This window comes from Sceloporus undulatus, chromosome 2 (genome assembly GCF_019175285.1).
Source record: "Sceloporus undulatus isolate JIND9_A2432 ecotype Alabama chromosome 2, SceUnd_v1.1, whole genome shotgun sequence".
NCBI lineage: Eukaryota > Metazoa > Chordata > Lepidosauria > Squamata > Phrynosomatidae > Sceloporus > Sceloporus undulatus.
Genome location: NC_056523.1, coordinates 139,012,565 through 139,032,922, shown reverse-complemented (window position 1 = coordinate 139,032,922; position 20,358 = coordinate 139,012,565). Strand labels below are relative to the sequence as shown.

The 20,358-nt window shown below is 42.7% G+C and overlaps 1 protein-coding gene across 5 annotated transcripts in view; it reads right to left on the bottom strand.

The window, feature by feature from the left end:
- Positions 1-20,358, bottom strand: part of CASKIN2 (CASK interacting protein 2) — a 183,371-nt gene that overhangs the window by 131,136 nt on the left and 31,877 nt on the right. For 4 of the 5 annotated variants that reach the window (XM_042448996.1, XM_042449000.1, XM_042449001.1 and 1 more), the window contains exon 1: positions 7,155-7,673. The exons of the other annotated variant lie outside the window; for it this stretch is intronic. The gene's annotated coding sequence lies outside the window, so the exon portion shown is untranslated. Of the gene's footprint in view, positions 1-7,154; positions 7,674-20,358 lie in introns of those variants that run through there. 5 annotated transcript variants of the gene reach the window in all.

The following is a 20,358-nucleotide window of genomic DNA, read 5'->3' as shown; positions in this document are numbered from 1 at the left end:
TAACACAGCTCTGCAATCTGTTTTGCAGAAAGGTGTGTTTTTTAAAAAAAATAATAATAATAAGGGGCATCCCTATGGGAAGCTTGACAATCTTCCTTTAATATAAGGGCTCATGTTTACTTGTATCTGCTTAGTAGACCTCCTAAACACACAAATGCTCACAGAATGATAAAAGATAGCTATATGGAGAGCCACTATTGCCTTTGACCAAGATGCCAAACTGAGAAGAGTCTGACTGAGCATAACCTTCCCACGTTCATAACTAGGGGCCCATTCACACTGTACAATTATAGCACTACGATACCATTTTAATTGCCATGACAACATCCTATGGAATCCAGGGAGTAGTAGTTGAGGGAAGGACCTTTAGAATTCAGCAAGAGAGCCCTTCTTGTGCCTCAAGCAAAGTACAAACCCCAAGGCTTCATCCTATGGAATCATGTCAACTGAAGTGGAATAATAGTGCAATAATTCTATAATGTGAATGGACCCCTGTTCTCACACGTCTCATAATAAAGCCATCTTCTCTGCATTTATTGGGGAACATAAGCAAGAAAATGCTATTATGGAACGGGGATGGTGCCACAAGCCCTGCTTCCAATATTGTACAAACAGAATGCTGGACTAGATACATCTCTGGCCTGTTCCAGGCAGAGCTCTTCTTATATGCTTACACAGTTGATGTGGACAAATAAATGGCTAGAAGTCAACAATGACTAATCCCTGTTAGTACCAGCAACTTAACCCTCTCCACTTTCCATTGCCACACAAATCCCCATTTCCTTTAAGAACTGACAAACCCAAGGATCCTCTGCTGTTTACAGCTTTTGCTTGGAGGGAGTATTTTTTCAAAACATGCACAAAATTAACAGACAAATATGTTGCCTAAATTGCCAGTGTAGAAATTATAAAGCATAATCACTCTCACATCACACAAAATTCCCTAACAAGTGACCCAGCACTTAGAAAAGTTATATATTTTTTCAGACAGTGAACAGCCTACTGAGGGATTCTGATTGTTACAGTCCAGAAAGCAGCTGTTCCAAAGCTCTTCTCAGACCATCTCCAGTGGTTCTCAGTCTTTTGTTACCCAGATGTTTTGGACTTAACTCTCAGAATTCCTGAGCACTAGCCATAGTGGCTGACACTTTGGGAGATGAAGTCCAAAACATCTGGAGGACCAAAGATTGAGAACCACCAGTTTAAAGGATCAATATTGTACAAACAGAATGCTGGACTAGATGTGATATACACAGCATATTCCCTTTCAGAGTTTAATCAGGCACACTGGGGGGGGGGGGGTATTTTCCAGTGGTCTTGCATAGGAATAAAACTGAGCTCCAGCTCAAGTAGAATCAGAAATAAACTTGACTCATGGAGAAGTAAAGAGGAGTCTTTAACTTAAAGGAACTTTGTATAGCTGCACAAATGTACATGAATTTGACTCTCCAAAGCAATTCCATACTCCAGTAAGAGCAAGGGTGGAGACCTCAATTGACTGAGCCACTTGTCCCATCACCAGCCTGTGCGATGCTTTGAGAGAGAATAGTCAGGAATCCAAGAAGGCACTTGATCACAACTCCATTGTCTCTCAGAAGCCACTTTGTTATAACGCGATTGTCTTCGAGGACAGAGCTCATATTGAGCTGTGCATGCAATAAAACAACTCTGCTTTTAGACAATCAAGAGACACATACCTCACACCTGAATTAACGTTGAGATGAATGCATATGAGTAGTCAACAAAGAATGCACATTCAGATGCACTGATGATAAATGGGGGTGGGTGGGTAGGGGTGAATACAAAATTATGTCATAGCTTGATTATAAGATATTCTGCCATGAGATGCAAACTAAATACCCATAAGCTGTATTACAAAGAGGACATCTGGCAACGACAAGGAAGCTCCACACAATAGAGGAGAATAATACAGTATTTAGAAGTAGAAGTTACAGTTGTGAGAGAGTGAGGAGTGGAAAATCACCACTAGGAACTGACTCAAGCATGATTAACAGTCACCTTCAGATTAAGAAAGTTTGGGTGATAGGGGTCCTACTTAGACATGATTCAACATATACATGGACACACTTGACTGCCTGTTGTTGACCTATACATCAGATGTGCTGCCTCACTGAAATTTGAGATTTAATCTATTTTATGTGCTGGTAATTTTTCCAGATCAGAACATTGGGAAGGGATAAGTAAGTACTGGCAGCAGGGTTATGCAGAGAGATGGTAAGGAAATACTGGGCATTACAGGAAATTGCACAGTTCTCCAGGACCATAGCCCTTCAGGACCAGGAGCATGTTGCATAGCCCTCCAGGTCCCCAAATAAGATTCTTATCTAATAAAACATGTTTTTAAAAATATTTTAAAATCATTTAAAAAATAAATAAATAAAATTAACAAAGAATATTCCAGTCCACACCAAGACTATAAAGTAGTTTGAGCAAAACCTATGGGGGGGGGGGTTTGAAACATATGGAGCAACTTTCACAAAAAGTCTCAAAATCAAAATACTGAATTATCACTGTATGCCAATGCACCACAAGACACCTGCATCTGAGCACCCTGGAGACTGTGTTTAACACTTGTACACTGAGACCAAAGATGAGGCCACCTGATGCCCTGTGTTTATGAGCTTTGCTTTTTATATAGTGTTAGCACTGCCCATCTCCAGGACAACCACCCTGCTACAGTCAGGAAGAGGAATGAATTGCTTATCCAGGTGAAACAAGAACAAGAACAGGCTGCTTATAGGCAGCTGTTTAGTACATTATGTTGTTGTAATACAGCAGAAAAACAAACCTAAGTGGGAGCAATGGGCTTGGAACAGGAACAGGAAATCCTGGAGATCTCATAGTCAATGTATCTGGACTACGTATGATTTGGATGCAGAGAATTCAGTGGGTGAAGGATGGAGGCACAGTGGTAGAGCACGTAATTGACATGTAGAAAATTCTATCCTTGGTGACTCCAGCTGAACAAGATGAGCCTGCAGATAATATAGCCCTCCTATACTTGTGGCTCTGGAGAGCTGCTGCCAACCAGAGTAGGTAATGTTGAACTAAAAGGAGAAATAGCTGGAACTAGAATAAGGTGGCTGCCTATGGTCAGGAGTACCATTGATCCTCAATGTCATAAGGAGCATGATTTCACAGGTGAACAGCACACTTTTGGGAAAGCTACTTTTTGGACTGTATCTCTTGTATATTTATTAATCTATATTTTGCACTTGGGACAAACAAAATTAAAACAAATGCCGACAGAGAATGCCTTCTTCTCACCACCCAGTCATTAGAGCCCTGTCCTGTATGTCTGGGTTAAGGGAAAGGGGTCCCAAGTTGGAAGGTGAAACCAACAGTCTTGAATTCTGGCCTGTTTTATTTTAGAAGTCAACCACTATAATCAGGAGAGGGCTAGTGATCCCTCAAAGGCTATTTCTCACATGGCACAGCCCATCTCATTTTCTCAAACTATCCAAGCACCTAAATAGTTATCCATTCTCCTGCAAATCCTCGGGTGCAGTATGTGTGGGTTCCTTCTTCCCTCATCCCCTTGCCTGTTATAATCCAGATGCAATGAATACCTCTTGAGGCTGTTGATTTACGTATAAATGATAAGAGGTTAGAAAGCTATAGAATTTTGGAAGCAGTCCCTAGGACCCTTTCCAGAGCTTCAGGAAACAGTTGCTTTTTTTGGACTACAATAGCTAACTGTAGGAATCTTGGGCATGTTACAGACTGCCCAGAAGGGGCGGTCTGCCACCGCCTTCATTTGCAGTGCGGAGGAGCCCCAGCGTCCAAACCGCGAGACTCCCCCGCGCTGCAAATAAGAAGCGTCAAAATGGCGCTTCTCTTTGCGGCGTGGATATGACACCGCGAGGCACCAATGGTGCACTTGCAGCGTCATATGCGCTGCATAATGTGCGGACGCAGTGCATCCGCTACATAAAGATGGCGGCCCCCATGTGGAACGGGGGCCGCCATTTTGTACAGACTCGGTCCGTATTAGGGTTAGGGGCGTCCTTTCTAACCCTAATACGGACCCAGTCCGTACTATAGGCCCGTTTGTAATGGGCCATAGTCTAAAAAGAGAGAAAAACTTTTCAAGGCTCTGCAGAGAATCCTACTTCAACCCAAAGATCAGTTCCAAAATTCTACAGTCCTATTATTATTTATTATTATTAACATTTATTTATAAAGCGCTGTACATTTACACAGCGCTGTACATACAATCTTTTTAATTGGACGGTTCCCTGCCCTCAGGGAACTATGTCTATGTGTGACATAGACATATGTCTTATCCTATGTATGAGAGAGAGCCAGTGTGTTGTAATGGTTTGATTGTTGGACTATGATTCTGGAGACCAGAGTTTGAATCTTGGCTGAGCCATGAAATCCATGGCGTGACCTTCAGTAAGTCATATTCTCACAGCCTCCGAGAATGACAAGGCAAACCCCTACTGAAAAAAATGTGCCGAGAAAACCCAGTGATACTTGACATGTAGAAAGGTTTGCCTCAGGGTTGCCATAAATGGGACAACAACTTGACGGCACACAACAACAACAACAAATGCTAACCTTGTAGGTGAAGGTCACCAGTTGGACAAGGACAAACAGAGAGCATAGGAGCTAAGGATCCCACTAAATCAAAGCAAAAGAAATGGAGGATTGTTCACAGTGGGTTATATTGGTACTCCACCTCTCCACCTTGATCAGAATAGGGATACACATCTGGCGTAGCCTTGAGATGCGATACCTTCCACACCCCAACTGGAATGTGGACCAAAGGATAAAGAGATGGTAAACACCTCTCTTCACCAGAGAAATCTAATCTTTCCAATTCAGGGCTTTACCTGCTGAACTCAAATATCTGAAACATTCCTTCTTCAAACAACTTGGAAAGGATAAGGAAGAGGAGGAGGAGAAGGGGTTGAGTGGAGGTGAGGGGGGGGGAGTAGGATTATGTAAGAGGAAGCCTAAAGATGCTGAACCACAGTTATTAAAAATACCAGCCCTGTAGGGAAAGGCGAAAGAAACACTCCCTCAGCAGGAAAACAAAGCCCAGAGCAAAGGTTATTTACAAGGAGGATGGAGGGCAACCTTTGACTCACAACAGCAAACATTTCAGCTATATCATTTTTCACACATACATCTCTCTATCTCTCTCTCTCTCACACACACACACACACACACACACAAGAGTCACAAACTCCTAAGGCTCCCAGGCTGCATCCTCACTGCACAATCCAGTTTGACATCACTTTAACTACCATGGCCCAATGCTATGGAATCCTGGGAATTGGAGTTTGTTGCGTCACCAGCGCTCTCTGATAGAGAAGGCTGAATATCTCACAAAACTACGGCTCCATAGCATTGAGCCATGGCAGTGAAAGCAGTATCAAACTGGATTATTCTCTCAGTGTGGATGCAGCCCTAGAGGCTGGCCAACATTTACCATATATACTCGACTATAAGTCAACCTCATGTATAAGTTGAGGGCAGGTTTTGGGGCCAAAATTATGGATTTTTATATGACCCATGGATAAGTCGAGGGTAAAACCTAGGGTCATTTAACAAAGGAACTAAGCGATTAAGAAAAGGAAAATGATGCCAACGAACTTACAAAATTCCAGCAGGCATACTGGTTTGTGCTCACCTGAAAGGCTGGATGGATGAGAGAGGAGGGGGAGGGCAGTGCTTCCAGAACACATTACACTCTTGAGTTTCACCAGGGAATGGTTCCTTTTAAAATAAGAGTTCAAATACAGCGCATACACTGACTTGTGGATAAGTCGACTTAGTTTATTTGGGGTCAATTTTTTGACTCAAATTTCTAGACTTATACACCTTTCACTCTCTTTTCAGGAGGGGGGGAAAACCCCAAACAAACTGGGAGCAGGACTGTGCTTTATTTTTAACTTGCACCCAGAGGCTGCCAAGAGAGCGAGTAAAGAAAGAAACCAAAGCGGGGAGAAGGAATGTATGGGGAAGAAGAGACATCTAATCCTCACCAGTGGAAAGAAAGAAAAGAAAAGCAATCACATTCAGGATCAACTCGAGGGGGGGAGGCATTCCAGACCCAGCAGTGTATTTATGAATACGCAGCCCTTGGCCCATGCAACTTCTCAAAAGTTCTATTATTATTATTATTATTCTTAAAGCCAAAACAGCAAGGACCGTGCCAGCAGCAACCAAGTAGGCAGCTCCCCGCCGTCTCCAAAAAGCTGCTCCGAGTGCCTTGGGGAAAGCCAACTTCTCAACCAGCAATAGTAGGACAAGAGAAGGGGAAAAGTTTCCAAAAAAGGAGAAGCAAAAGGTCGGGGTGGGCGCAGGGTGGCCAGACCTGGCCCTCCTTTTCCAGGACCCGTCCTCCATTCCCACCTTCTGCCCAGGAGGAAGTCCAAGAGGCCCTCCCTCCCTTTTGAGCAGGACTAAGCAGTAGGGCTTTCTCTTTCTATGAGAGTTTGGAACTTTTAGCCATACCCTCCTCCATTTTGCATGAAGGTCCTACAGTTTACGGTACAGATATATGTGAGGTTTTTTGAGCTTTTAGTCATGCCCTCCTTTTCCCCTGAAGGTCCTACATTTTCTGGTATATATCTTTGTGAGAGTTTTGAGCTTTCAGTCATGCCCTCCATTTATCACGAAGGTCCTACATTTTCTCCTATACATCTCCGTGAGCGTTTTGAGCTTTTAGTCATGTCCTCCATATTTTTTCTGGAAGGTCCTACATTTCGTGGGGCCTTGTCCTCTTGTGAGGTGAGGCCATCTGGATCCCCCTGGATGAGAGAGAATGAAGAAAGCCTTTGGGAGGCGAAGGCTTGCAAAGAGATTCCCGCTCCTTCCCTTTGCAGGCATCCGCACTGGAGAAATATTCCGGGTTGACCCCGCTTTTACGGGGCTGCGGAGTTCTGGGAAGGGTAGTTTGTTGTGGCCCCAGAGCGGGGCTCTGAGAAAGGACTCCCTGAGAGGAGAGCAAAGCCCTGGTGCCACAACGAGCGACCATTCCCCCAGAACGCGGGCTCAAACCGGGATATTTCTCCAGTGCGGATGCAAGCCCTTGCTTCCGACCTTCCCTGGCAGAGGGAGCGACACAAAACAAAACACATAAACACAAACAGACTGACTTTCCCCATCGCACAACTCACCTCACCAGGAAGACCTTAGATTCTCAGCCCAGGCAAAGTTGCAGCTCCAAAAGAGAGAAGGCTGAGCCCCGGCCGAGAGAGGCGTCCCTGCTTCCAGGCTCAGCCCAGATGGGGGGGAAGGAAGGCAAGCCCGTCCCCCAAGGGCTCGCCGCCCCCCGCTTTCCCTCACACTCACACCCCAGAAAGGGGTATTATTATTATTATTATTATTATTATTAACCCTTTCCCAGTCAAAGGGAAGGCGGGAAAAGGAAAGGGGTGTGAGTGAAAGAGTCCTTTCTTTCTTTCTTTCTTTCTTTCTTTCTTTCCCAACCAAGTCTAAGGAACCTGAGCCTTCAAGCGGAGGCAAGCTGGCCGGCTCCCCCACCTCTTCCTTCTCCTCCTCCTCCTCTTCTTCTCCTCCCTTTCCAGCTTTTGCATTCTTTTGCTTCCCACTGGAAATGGACGCGGCTGCAAAGTCACCACCTCCAATTCCTCCTCCTCCTCCTCTTCTTCTTCTTCTTGGCTTCCCCCCCCCGACCACCCAGCAACGAGGACCCCCCCCTCAGTCTCAGTTCCTTTTTCCTTCCTCTATGAAGACAGAGACACGAAGCCCGTCCGGTTTTTGTTTTCCCTCCTGATTGGGAAACGGGGGGGGGGGAGGGAGGAAAGGGCGAGCTGGGCAGGGCCAAAGGGAGCCACAAGAGTCCCTAGTCCCGGCTGCCACTCCAGGGATAGAGGTTTGTGTGTTCATGGTTTAAAGGGTTAAGGCCCCCCCTTCCCGCCTTTTTTGGCGGGGGAGTGTTTGGGGACTGTGTTACCTGAGCCATTCAAAAGCATGGGCGCACAGGTAAAACAAGGCCCGGGTGGAGCAGCAGGAGAGGCACTAGGGAAACTCTTGGCTTTGCTTTCTTTCTTTTCTCTTTTCCCCTTCTTTCTTCCCTTCCCTGCTCCTTTCTCTTGTCCAAGTTGACCAGACTTCCTCACCCCCCCCCAGGAGGAGGCACCGCAAAAAATGGAGGGAAACACTCCCCCAGAAATAGCAGGAAATGGAGGGCATGCCCCCCCCCAGGAAAGCTAGAAACACTCCAAGGAATACAGACCCATGCTCCTTCGTCATGCTGGGAAATGGAGTATGTTGGCCAGGGTGGTTTGAGAATGTCGCTTCGAATCCTAGCTTGGCCATGGAAACCCATTGGATGACCTTGGGCAAGTCACACTCTCTCAGCCTCAGAGGAGAGCAAGGGCAAACCCCCTCTCTGAAGAAACATGGCCAAGAAAATCCCATGATAGGGTCACCTTTATTGGTATTGCAGTGTGCCTTTAAGTCATTCCTGACCCTATCATTAGGTTTTCTTGGCAAAATTTGTTTACAGGAGGTTTGCCATTGCCTTCCCCTGAGGCTGAGAGAGTGTGACTTGCCTAAGGTCAACCAATGGGTTTCATGGCCAAGCTGGCAATCAAACTCTGCTCGCCTTAGGGTTACCATAAGTCAGAAACAATTTGGAAGACACACCACCACCACGCCACAACAACAAGCTTGGCCAAGTGAAGTGGCAAGGCATGCTTTGTTAAACTGATGAGAAAAGAAGGAAGGTCAGAGAGGTCTCACAGGTGTCCCTTAGGGCAATAGTTCTCAAATGGTGGAGGTGGACCCCGGGGGGAAGGTGCAAGACTTGCTCAAGGTGGGCACAAGACTGGGAGACCCTGGTCACATGTATATTCATGTGACGTTTTATGTTACTTCTACTTCCCATTGTAATTCTATTTTACTTCCCATGGTAACAATTTTACACATTTCTGTTCGATTGTGTAAACACTTTTATTCTTACCTGTTTATTTGTATATCTTTCAGTACAGATTGTATATTTTTAGATATGTATAGTCTGTATATAAGCTCTGCATGTTTAGGCTATTCATACAGATATATATTGTATTGTGGTTATTGCACTTAGTGCACTATATTAACATTTTATATATGTGTGTGTGGCATTGCTTGTATTACTATGCTTTGAGTATTTTGAAATGGCCCTCGGGCTATTCAATAAACTTGTTTGTGTTTGTATATTCATGTATATTCACACTAAGTGTGGTAAACAAACAAAGTATTTTTATTAATAGACTACGCTGAGTGGTGCAGTGGGGAGAGGCGGGAGCATGTAGATGTAAAAGGGGATTTTTCCTGAATGCCTTCAAGCTGTTTCTGGCTTTAAGTTGTTTCCCCATCATAACAGCCAGTGTGGTGTTGTGGTTTGAGCATTGGACTATGACTTTGCAGAACAGGGTTCGATTCCCAGCTCGACCACAAAACCCACTGGGTGACCTTCGGCAAGTTGTACTCTCTCAGCCTCCAGAAAAGGCAATGGCACACCTCCGAACTAATCCTGCCAAGAAAATACCATGAGAGGTTTGCCTTTGGGTTGCCGTAAGTCAGAAAGAATTTGAAAACACACAACACAGCACATTATGGGGTTTTCTTGGCAAGATTGGTTCAGAGGAGGTTTGCCATTGTCTTCCTCTGAGTCTGGGAGCTTTTGACTTATCCAAGGTCACTCAGTAGGTTAAGCTGGGAATCAAACCCTGGTTTCCAGAGCTGTAGGTTACCACTCAAACCACTACGCCATAAGGGTAAAAAGTTTGAGAAGTACTGCCTTAGGGGCTGCCATGATGTGCTCCCTTCTGCCTCCCTTCTCTGGGTATTGGCTGCCACCTAACACCATGCCAGAAAACTGTTTCCTTCATGAGAAGTTGAAGGCTTTCACAGCCACCATCCATCGTTTTTTGTGGGTTTATGTGGCCGTGTTCTGAAAGAGTTTGTTCCTAACGTTTTGCCAGCATCTGTGGCTGGCATCCTCAGAGAAAGGTGGCATGGAAGTGAGTTGGGTATATATACTGTGTGACCTTTGGTTGAGAGGAAGTGATTTACATGTTGATCTCTGTGCCAGTCTCTTGTTGAATGGCAAGGCCTCAGGGCATCTAATTAGTGCTCCATTGTCTGCTGGGAAAACCCCCTCATCCTGGGTGGTTTTTATTTGCTCTTGCTGCGTCTTGATTAAGGCAGGATAAAAGAAAATAATAACTAACTAACTAACTAATAAATAATTCTTTTTCCTGTTGAAGTTGTCCAGGTGTTTGTGGATTTCTTTCTTTCTTTCTTTCTTTCTTTCTTTCTTTCTTTCTTTTGGGTATATTTTTATTAGTTTTATACATTAAAATATTTACAATACAATCTCTCAGTGTTGTACATCTGTTTCTTTTTCAGTACTTCCTTCATTTTTCTCTCCAGTTTCTTTCCACATTTCCCATTTTGTCGCTACCTTATTTCAAACTCCTGTATTTCATCTCTTAGTGAAGTATCCGATCATAAATTGTCTAGTCAACTTCCATCATATATTTTATCCATATCTTAGTTTCCCCTAAAGAAAGCATTTTGTCATTCTTTCTCCCTTCTATTCCTCTTACTTCAATATTTTCCAAAATACCTCTTAATCTACTCATATAAAATCGCTGCATATTCTCCTTTCCCCCCCTTAAATATTTCATCAAGGATTCCCATGTTTTATAGAACTCCTCTTTAGATTTTCCTCTTAAACTCAATGTTAAATTATCCATCTCCACATAATCATAAACTTTGTATATCCATTGTTCCTGAGTCAGAATTTCTACCCTGCACTGACCATGTAGAATATGAATTTACCATATTTCCTTTCAAGTACCTTGTGATCTAACATGCTTAATAGAAATAGTTTGGGATCCTTGTTCAACTTGTAATATATCTGCTATAGTATCATATATCTCAGTCCAAATTTTTTTTAGCTTTTTTACAATTCCACCAACAGTGATAGTATGTGCCTATTTCTTCACCACATTTCCAGCACAATTTCTTACATTTTTTGTCTATTTTGGCTAGAGTATATGGAGTGAGGTGCCATCTATATTGTATTTTTATCATGTTTTCTCTCAGTCCAAAATTAAGGGTATATTTTATTCATTTTTTCCAATTTTTTCTCATTGAATCAATGGGATATTTTGACCCATGTCTTTGGCCCAGTCTTCTTAATCACTTCTTGCTCCATGTCATATTTAAGTAATAATTTATATAGAAGGGAAATCTCATCTACCCTTTCTTCTTTAATTATTTTTTCAAATTCAGCTTTGCCTTGCTCTATTCCTTGTGTTTTTTGATCCATCATGAATCTCTCCTTCAGTCGGCTATATAAGAAATTTGTGGATTTCCATGGCTTCCCTGTGATAGTTGTTGGCGTGGTCCAGAATTTCAGTGTTTTCAAATAGCATTTTATGCCCAGGTTGGTTTATAATGTGTTCTGCTACTGCTGATTTTTCTGGCTGCAGTATCTCTAGTGCTCCTTGATTTGCATAGTATGTGGTAAACTCTTGTGGCCATGAGACGGTCTCTTCTGTCCTTTGCTGAGCATGGCATATGCTGGATTTTCTTGGTTGGTTTGTAGATTGTTCGGAGGTTGTGTTTCCTCACCAGTTTTCCTATTCTATCTGTGACTCCCTTGATGTATGGTTAAAAAAATATTTTCCCTTTGATTGGTTGTTTGCCTTCACTCCTCTGAGTTTTTCACTCCCCTTCTGATGTCTGAGCTAGAGTAATCACTAGCCTGTAGAGCCCAGTCTAGGTGCTTCAATTCATCTTCCAGGAAGTGAGGTTCACAGATCCCTTTTGCCTGGTCTTCCAGTGTTTTTATTGTGCTTCTTTTTTTGTCCTGGGTGATGGCTGGAGTTCTTGTGTAGGTATCTGTCCATGTATGTAGGTTTTCTGTATACAGTGTGGCCCAAACGTTGGTTCAGTTCAGATATTGGTGAAATGTCAGGAATAACATTTCCAGAACATGCACCATTTGTCTGCTGCAGCCTCCATCCGGGGCAGAAAGGGGTGGTGTTTCGCTGCCCCTTTCTGCCCATCTGCATGCCCCCTATGTTTCCTTCATGGTCTTAGGCAGTGGAGAAGGGGATTGCCCTCTAACAAGAAATCTGTCCCCTCTGAAATTTTCTTTCAGTTCTCAAATTTCTGGCATTGCAAAGAGTGAGACAGAAAACCACTCACCCCTAGAATTTATTTGTTTGCAGTGTTTCCATTGCCTTGGTAACTTTCCTGCCTAAACTGTGTTTTTGTGTCTAATTGCTCAAGGGGAGTTTTAAGTAACTATAATGCTGGATACCTGGAGATTGAAGGTCAATTTTATTTGGGGTGCAAAATTCTTAATTCAGGGGTGGTGATCTAAGTTTGCCCCTTCTTCTCACTACATTAGTGATCTTAGGCCTCTCCATTAATTCAGGTATTACACATGCACACACACACATATATAATTGTTAATTATATAGTTTGGGAAGAGTTACTTGTTCGTAAGTACCTTTTCCTGGAGGTTTGTGTATTTAATGTGTTTATAATCTGTAGAGATTTCTGAGAAGTTTATGCAACTAATTTTAGTGGCACAGATTTCCAAATAGTGACATTATTTGTAAAATCGCCGACTTTGTTCTTTTTGGCTTCCCGCTTTGATGTGTGTTGGCATAGGGGGCAGGCAGGACAAGGCTTTGAAGTGGTTTTTGTATCAAAGCATTTACAAAATTTCTTTCAGGCTGGCTATGGGATTCTGTATGATGTACCCCAGAAAAGTAGCTTTTCCATGCTTGGTTTGGTACAAATGCACCACCCTCTGCTATACAACAAAACAGAAGCCATCACCATACTCTGGTTCAATTGGCACTGCAGAAATAATGCAATTTGACACTGCTTTAACTGCCATGGCGCAATCTTGTGAAGTTCTGGGGTCTTTAGTTTTGTGAGATATTTAGCCTTCTCTGTCAAAGAGCTCTATTGCCACAATAAACTACAAATCCCAGGATTCCATAGGATAGAGCTATGGCAGTTAATGTGTCAAACTGCATTGTTTCTGCATTGCAGATTAGATCTCTGTGACTATGATATTCAAATGGATCATGTAGCACCTTTGAGACTAACTGAATGAAAGACATCATAGCATAAGCTTTCATAGACTTGGTCTACTTCCTCAGGTGCAAGATGGAAACAGTCCAAGTCTTATGCTTAAGCTACAGGCTTCGTTCTTCAATTTGTCTTAAAGGTGCTATAAGATGACTTTATCTTTGATATTCTAGATAACGTGACTATATCTCTGAATTCTATAGGCTTCTGCTTCCTATTTTTTGTCATTAATGCAGTGGCATAGTGATGCTAGGGCTTGGAGGGCCAAAGCCCTGGAATTTTTTTTAGCAAGTACCATGACATTTTTTAATAACAAGTACCCTTATGGGCTTTCCCTTTCCCTTTGAGTTTAACTGCAGTCTGTGCAGTAGCTGGGGGGGAAATGGATTTTTCCAGCAACAATGTGTTTTGTAAGTATTTCTAGCTATATTACAAAATATTTTTGTGTGCCTTAGTCTTGAGTAGTCAAGACTTATAAAAGGCCTACTTCTGCTAGAGTGCCACCCTCACATTTGGCCTCTTTTTGCTGTTATAGGGACAGATATGATGAGAATCTGCACTTCAAAATTTATCATTACACCACTGCATGGATGTTATCACCTTATGTTATCTGTCTGTTTCAGACATGGTTAGGTTGGATATGAAGGATAGGCATGCAGCCTTAGACTATGTCCACTCCAGGGCATTCCATTCTTTGCCACCTTTCCTTGTGTAAGAAATGACAGTTCCACTTTTAAAACTCCTGGTCTTCAGTGTGCTAGCTAGGTCACATCTACCTATGCAAGAGGAAGATAAGAGGTAAGAGGTGGGAGGTAAGAGTGTACCATTTTAGATTGCAGGCGGATGTTAACTATGGAGCTCTCCAGACTGCCCCTAAGGGGTGGCATGTAGGCGCCCCTTTCCTGGCCAGATTGGGGCTGTGGCAACTCATGCTGTGGCCCTGATCTGGCCTCTGAAGAGTTAAAAAAAGCAGCTGCAAAAACTAGCTGCAAAAAGCAGTTCCTTTTTGTGCCCTCCAAGGGGCACCATAGCTGCAGAGGTGCAGCTTTATGACACCCCTTCAGTGTTGATGCAGTGCCGGAGGTGTGTCATGATGGCGTGCAGTGTGTGGACCAGTGCACTCCAAAATGGTGCCATGGGGGCGGAGTTAGGGCATCCAGCGTGAGAATGCTGTGCCCTGACGTTGCCCACAGGCCAGCACAAAGTGTTGGTCTGCATAGGCCCTATATTTCAGTGGTCTAATCATAAACTCACACTGCCTGCATGTAATATGATTCTGAAACTGCAATAGTGTGCAGTTTAGCTGCTGCTTTAAACTTTTGGTTGCTCTGTTCAAGGGTTGCCTACATAGAGCACACTACAGTAGGCAGGACATGGTGTAGCCAAGTCTTGAACAATGTTGCCAAATCTGACTGACTTTCAGGAAATGCTGTAACTGGACTGGTGCATGAAACTGTGCCAGTAAATTCTTTGCCACCACTACCAGGGGAAATTCAGGGATGATACAGGAACAAGAAAAACTTTCAGACACTGAACCTTTTCTTTAAGGGAGGAACACAATTTCTTCAAGAACAAGTTGAATCCTAATCCCCAAATCAGACTTTACTAACATGTGATTCTTCCTCACCTCATTCTTATGCTGCACTTATAGATCCAATCTTAGAGTTTCAAATTTCCTACAATTTAACACTTGCCAATATTCTGTAACCCACAGACTTTCGTGATAAGACAACCTGTCAAAACTTGAACAATCAGAACTGTGTCCAAATTCCTCTGATAGGATTATGACCTGCAGTATGCCACTGTCACACATTGGAGTGTATGTACTTGCATATACAAGTGAATTAGAAACTGAGTAATTTTACATTGTCAATAATTCCTTGCTTTTCTTTTAAAATATTTCAGGCAGGCACAACATTAAAAGTACTTCTTAAAATTATTTTAATATCAGCTTTGGTCACCTGGAATACTGTGTCCAGTTCTGGGCACCACAATTCAAAAAGGATGTTGAGAAGCTGGAGCATGTCCAGAGGAGGGCGACTAAAATAGTGAAAGGTCTGGAAACTATGCCCTATGAGGAGCAAGCAACCTAGGGAGCTGGTAATGTTTATCCTGGAGAAGAGAAGATTAAGAGGTGACGTGATAGCCCTGTTTAAATATTTGAGGGGGTGTCATACTAAGAAAATAGCAAGCTTTCTTTCTGCTGTTCCAGAGAACAAGACCCAGAGCAATGAATTCAAGCCCCAGAAAAAGAGATTCCACTTCAACATTAGGAGGAGCTTCCTGACAGTAAGGGCTGTTCGACAGTGGAACACATTCCCCCAGAGAGTGGTTGAGTCTCATTCTTTGGAAGTTTTTAAACGGAGACTGGGTGGCCATCTGTCAGGGATGCTTTGTTTAATTTCCACCATGGCAGGGGGTTGGACTGGATGGCTCTTGTGGTCTCTTTCAATTCCATGAGTCTGATATGTATGTGATGTCTTAGAATTATGAGCCTTTGTAGAGTGGGAGTGTTTGGTTAGGATAGCGGAGCAACAAAGGTTCAAATTCTTGTTCAGCCATGAAGCTCACTGGGTAATTTTAGGCCTAACCCTACTTCACAGGGTTTATAAGTGTGAAATGAATAGGGGTGGATGTGAGAAATACAATTCCAATAAAATGATAAATAATGTTTAAATATTATTTTGTAAAATGTGTTTTTACTCACTTGTACAGGTTGAGTCTCTGAAATGCTTGGGACCAGAAGTGTTTTGGATTTTGATTTTTTAAAATTTTAGAATACCCATCTCTATATATACATACATAATGAGATATCTTGGGGACTGGACCCATGTCTAAACACAGAATTCATGTATGTTTGATATACACTTTATACACATAGTCTGAAGGTAATTTTATGTAATGTTTTAAGTTATTTTGTGCATGAAACAAAGTTTGTGTACCCAGAACCATCAGAAAGCGAAGGTGGCATTGTCTCGGCAACCCATGTAGACAATTTAGGTTTTGGAATATTTCAGATTTCGGAAATCTGGATAAGGGAGACTCAACCTGCATCTGTTCTTGTTAATATATTGTGATTTTAGGGAAATGATGCAACAAATTATGGGGCTCATTCTCACATTTGCTGGGAAATCTGTCTCTCTTCATGTATTAATGAATTACTACTCCTGTCATTCCTCAACAGAGTTCACGCTAATGGGAATAGAAGTCCTCTCTCATGTGGGGAGCCATAGCTTCTCCTGCCCTCAATTAAAGACCCAGTAAAATGCAAGATGCAAGGAACGTCTGGGATGGTAAGGAGGCAAGAGGAAAGTAGCTTTTTAATTTTTGCAATATGAAGTCTCTGTGTGGATTCTCATAGCCCTCTATGTTTGTGACATGTCTCTTTGCCCTCATGCCTTGTCACAGCAGTTGTCCCCTTGACACAGAAGACTTCAACCCAAAACTGTTGCAATAAAAAACTTTAGCTTTTCTTTAGCTTGTTTCCTCTGCAAACACTTTTTTAAAATTCAACAGACTAGAGGTTTTCATTAAATGTTTATCACTTGCTGTCTAGGTAGAACATACCTCTCACCAATCCTCTGAAATGAAAAACATTTTGGCTTCTGGGGAATGTACCTTCTGAGTTGTTTTGATCATCTGTAAAGGAATGATCTCATTCTGTGACCATGCAGTAGACCTGTTTGTCATAAGCACCAGCAGTATTTTTAAGCAAAGTGATTATTTAGCTTTGTCAGAGGACGGTGACCTTGTTAATGGCTTTGGTGACCCCATCAAGGCTATTTCTGCAGGTAGTAAGGTCATAAGTAGATGAATAACTTATCCATATCTAGGGCAGCCATTGGTCTGGTCCAGGTGAGGGAATCATGTGGCCCTGATAGACAGCTGAGGGAGGGCTTTTACAATTTGCAGCTCGAGCACTCCACTGCTGCCTCAACCGATTACCAGTCCCAGGATTCCATAGGATGAAACCATGGCAGTTCAAGCAGAATAATAGCAGTGTTGTTCTTTAGTGTGAATGAGACCCACTTGTTGCAGCTTCCATCTGCCCTAGCCAGTACGGGTAATGGTGAGGGATGATGGGAAATTCAATCCAACAACATCGGAAGTGTCATAGGTTTCCCAACCTAACATTAATGTGGCCCTAGCATTCTGTATGTGTGATTGTGCAACAGACTGTTTGCTTTTTGGAAATTCTGATCATGCTCAGTGTTCTCATAAATCCTGCTGTCAGATTCCTGCTTCTTCCCAAATCCCTTTTGGGAGCCAATGGTTTTGTTAAAGAGATCCTCCTCCTCTTCCTCCAGGATCATCATCATCAGCTTAAATGTAGGAATGAAGAAATCCACATAGCTTTGACAGACCACTTTCACTTTGTTGTCTTTTTCCCAGTCAGCCATAATGTAACTGTGTCATTTTCTTTACTGGGGTGTGTGTGTCTTCAGACCAGGAGTCCCATCAGCTTGATTCTGTGATCTAGTATGCAATCACACTGGTGTATAGGATCAAATGCTCCATTCCACTTTTGTAAGAATGCTATCTTTTGGAGCAGATAGTGCAGTGGTAAATTCTAAAGCACAAGTGGTCCTCAGTATAGCCACCATATCTGTACCCGCAAGGAGGATTCAAAATGAAGATATCTGTGTTGATCTGTCTCTTCCACTGTACTCATACATATGTGTGGATAAACATACATACTCACCCAAGGTGAAGATTTTACAGGGTTCCCAGCACCAGGAATAAATACTTTATCTCAAAGGCAACAAATGATTTGTTGCAGTTTTCTCTTCCGATACTATGAAAATTGTAGCTAAGCTCCAAAGAGAACAGGGAGATCTGAGGAGGTGACAGATGATGTCTTGTTGTTGTGTGTCTTCAAGTAATTTCCAATTTATGGCAATTTGACTAAGGCAAACCTATCACAGGGTTTTCTTGCCATTGTCTTCCTCTGAAGCTGAGAGAGTGTGACTTGCCCAAGGTCACCCAGTGAGTTTCCATGGCAGACCAGGGATTTCGGTTTTGGTCTCCCAGAGTGCTTGTCTAACACTCAAACCACTACAGCATGCTGGCTGTGATGACATCTGAAATACCTGACAATAAAAAAATCTTGGTGCTTTGATCCAGGTTTTGACTGCTACACTGCTGTTCACAGTATGGTTCATGCAAATATCAACATGTGGGAATGTTAGAGTCCTATATTTTTACCTCCTTGAGACAGAAAGATGAGATGATTCCTTTGTTTAAAAAAATCTGCATGTCCAGTGGAAACAGAAGAATTCTGCATAACAATGTAGTCTACAACAAGCAGAGTCAAATTCTGTGAACAGAACCCACAAGCGTTGCCATCTGTGGATTTGCAGGTAGAATGAAATAGCTAGATACACGTACCAGTGGGTGGTATTGTGCCAGGGAAAATTATATCCATAAGGTTATAAAGATTAGAATGTTGCAGGCACCATGGCACCATCCTACAGAATCTTGGGATTTGTAGTTTTGTGAGGCATCAGTACTTGTCAGTACTAAAGACCCTGTAAAACTACATCTCCCACAATTTCATAGGATGGAGCTACATCACTTCAAGTGGTGTCAAACTGCATTATCTCTACAGTGTAGAGGCACCTCAGGCCAGTCAATCTCAGGCTAACTTGTTTCAGAGGACTGTTGTGAGGATAGGAACGAAGATGTGGGTCATGGAGACTGCCTTAAGCTCCAAAGAAGGCTATAAATGGAGGGTGGGATGGATTGATTATAAGGGCCACAACCCTAGCTAGTACTGAATGTTAGGTTCTAAGCTTATATCCTACTTGAGTTTATTGGCAGGGTTTGGGGTTAACTGTCTTTTTATTCATTAACACAATGAGGCAGGAATTGTTACAAACAAACAAAAGAATACAGTGAGGCCTATATTTTGCAAAAGCCAATGTCCCTTGGACTTTTCTTGCACATAGGCTAGGTCAGTAGGCTAAGTTGATAGTGTAGCCCAGTCTTAACCAATTTTACTTTGAAGGAGTATGTGGAGAGATCTTGTAGTACCTTTGAGACTATCTGAAAGAAAGAAATTGTCAGCAATATTTTAGTCTACTTCCTCTGGTGCATTTGTAAGAGTAGACCTGATGTCAGTGAAATTTGCTTTCTAATAAACATGCTTCAGGATGCATACAAAGCAGTCTAATGGTGTATCAGCCCTGCTTCATGCAGAAAGCACTACTTCACACAGTGGATAAATAAACTATGGGTTTCACTGTCACAGGATGTAGTGACAGCTGTCAAATTAGATGGCTTTAAATGTGTGTATGATAAATTCATGGAGATTAGGAACATCAGTGGCTACTAATTAGATCATCTAACAGATCACTGCTGGTATCAGAGGCAGTCTGCCCCCAGATTCTAGTCACTGGGGGACACAGGCAGGATACAGCTGCTGCCTTCATGACCTGCTTTTGAGATGTAAACCTTTGTTCTGATCCAGCAGCACTCTTCTAAATGTCTTATGTATAGAGTCTTATGTGAAGTGCTGTATGGTTGCATTCAGTGGAGCTAATTCCCATTTAAGTGAAATCTGAGATGTTAGCCTTAGATGTTTAAAGTTTGCCTCCTAACAAAAGAGAGTTAGATCCAGCATTTATTCATACAGCTGGAGCAACCACAGGGCAGACTTCTGCTGAATATGGTCCCACTGGTAATCTTCAACAATTGCCCAGTGCTACCTCCCTTGGGGAATCTTCCAAGGATTTCCCAGCTCAACAAATCAAAGTACTGGTTGTGACCTATAAAGCCCTGTGCTGCTTGGCTTTGAACTATCCGAACAACTGTGTTCTCCTATACAAATCTATCTTGGCTCTGAGATCTTATGGGGAAGTCCTCATCTTGGTCCCATTACATGATTGATAAGGGCTTTTTCAGCTCCTAGCCTTTGGATGTCCCTTTTAAGGGAAGATAGGATGCCCCTGTTAGTCATTCCACTGGCAGGCAAAGACAGGCCTTTGACAGGTGAGCTGGGTTGCTGTGGAAGGTGCTTTTAACTGGGTAGGTGGTATTTTTTCCCTTTAGGGATGAGTCTCTAATCTGTGTTTGCCTTATTTGATTGTTTCACCACCATTTGCTGCCTTGAGTGTCATTCCTGGGGTGGGGGAGAAAGATATACATCCAACAATCAAACAAACACTCTTCAGAGCATATTTCTAAGACTATGTAATGAGACTGTAGAGAAAGTGGGGAAATCAATCAAGAGCAGCTCTGTCCTTCCCTACA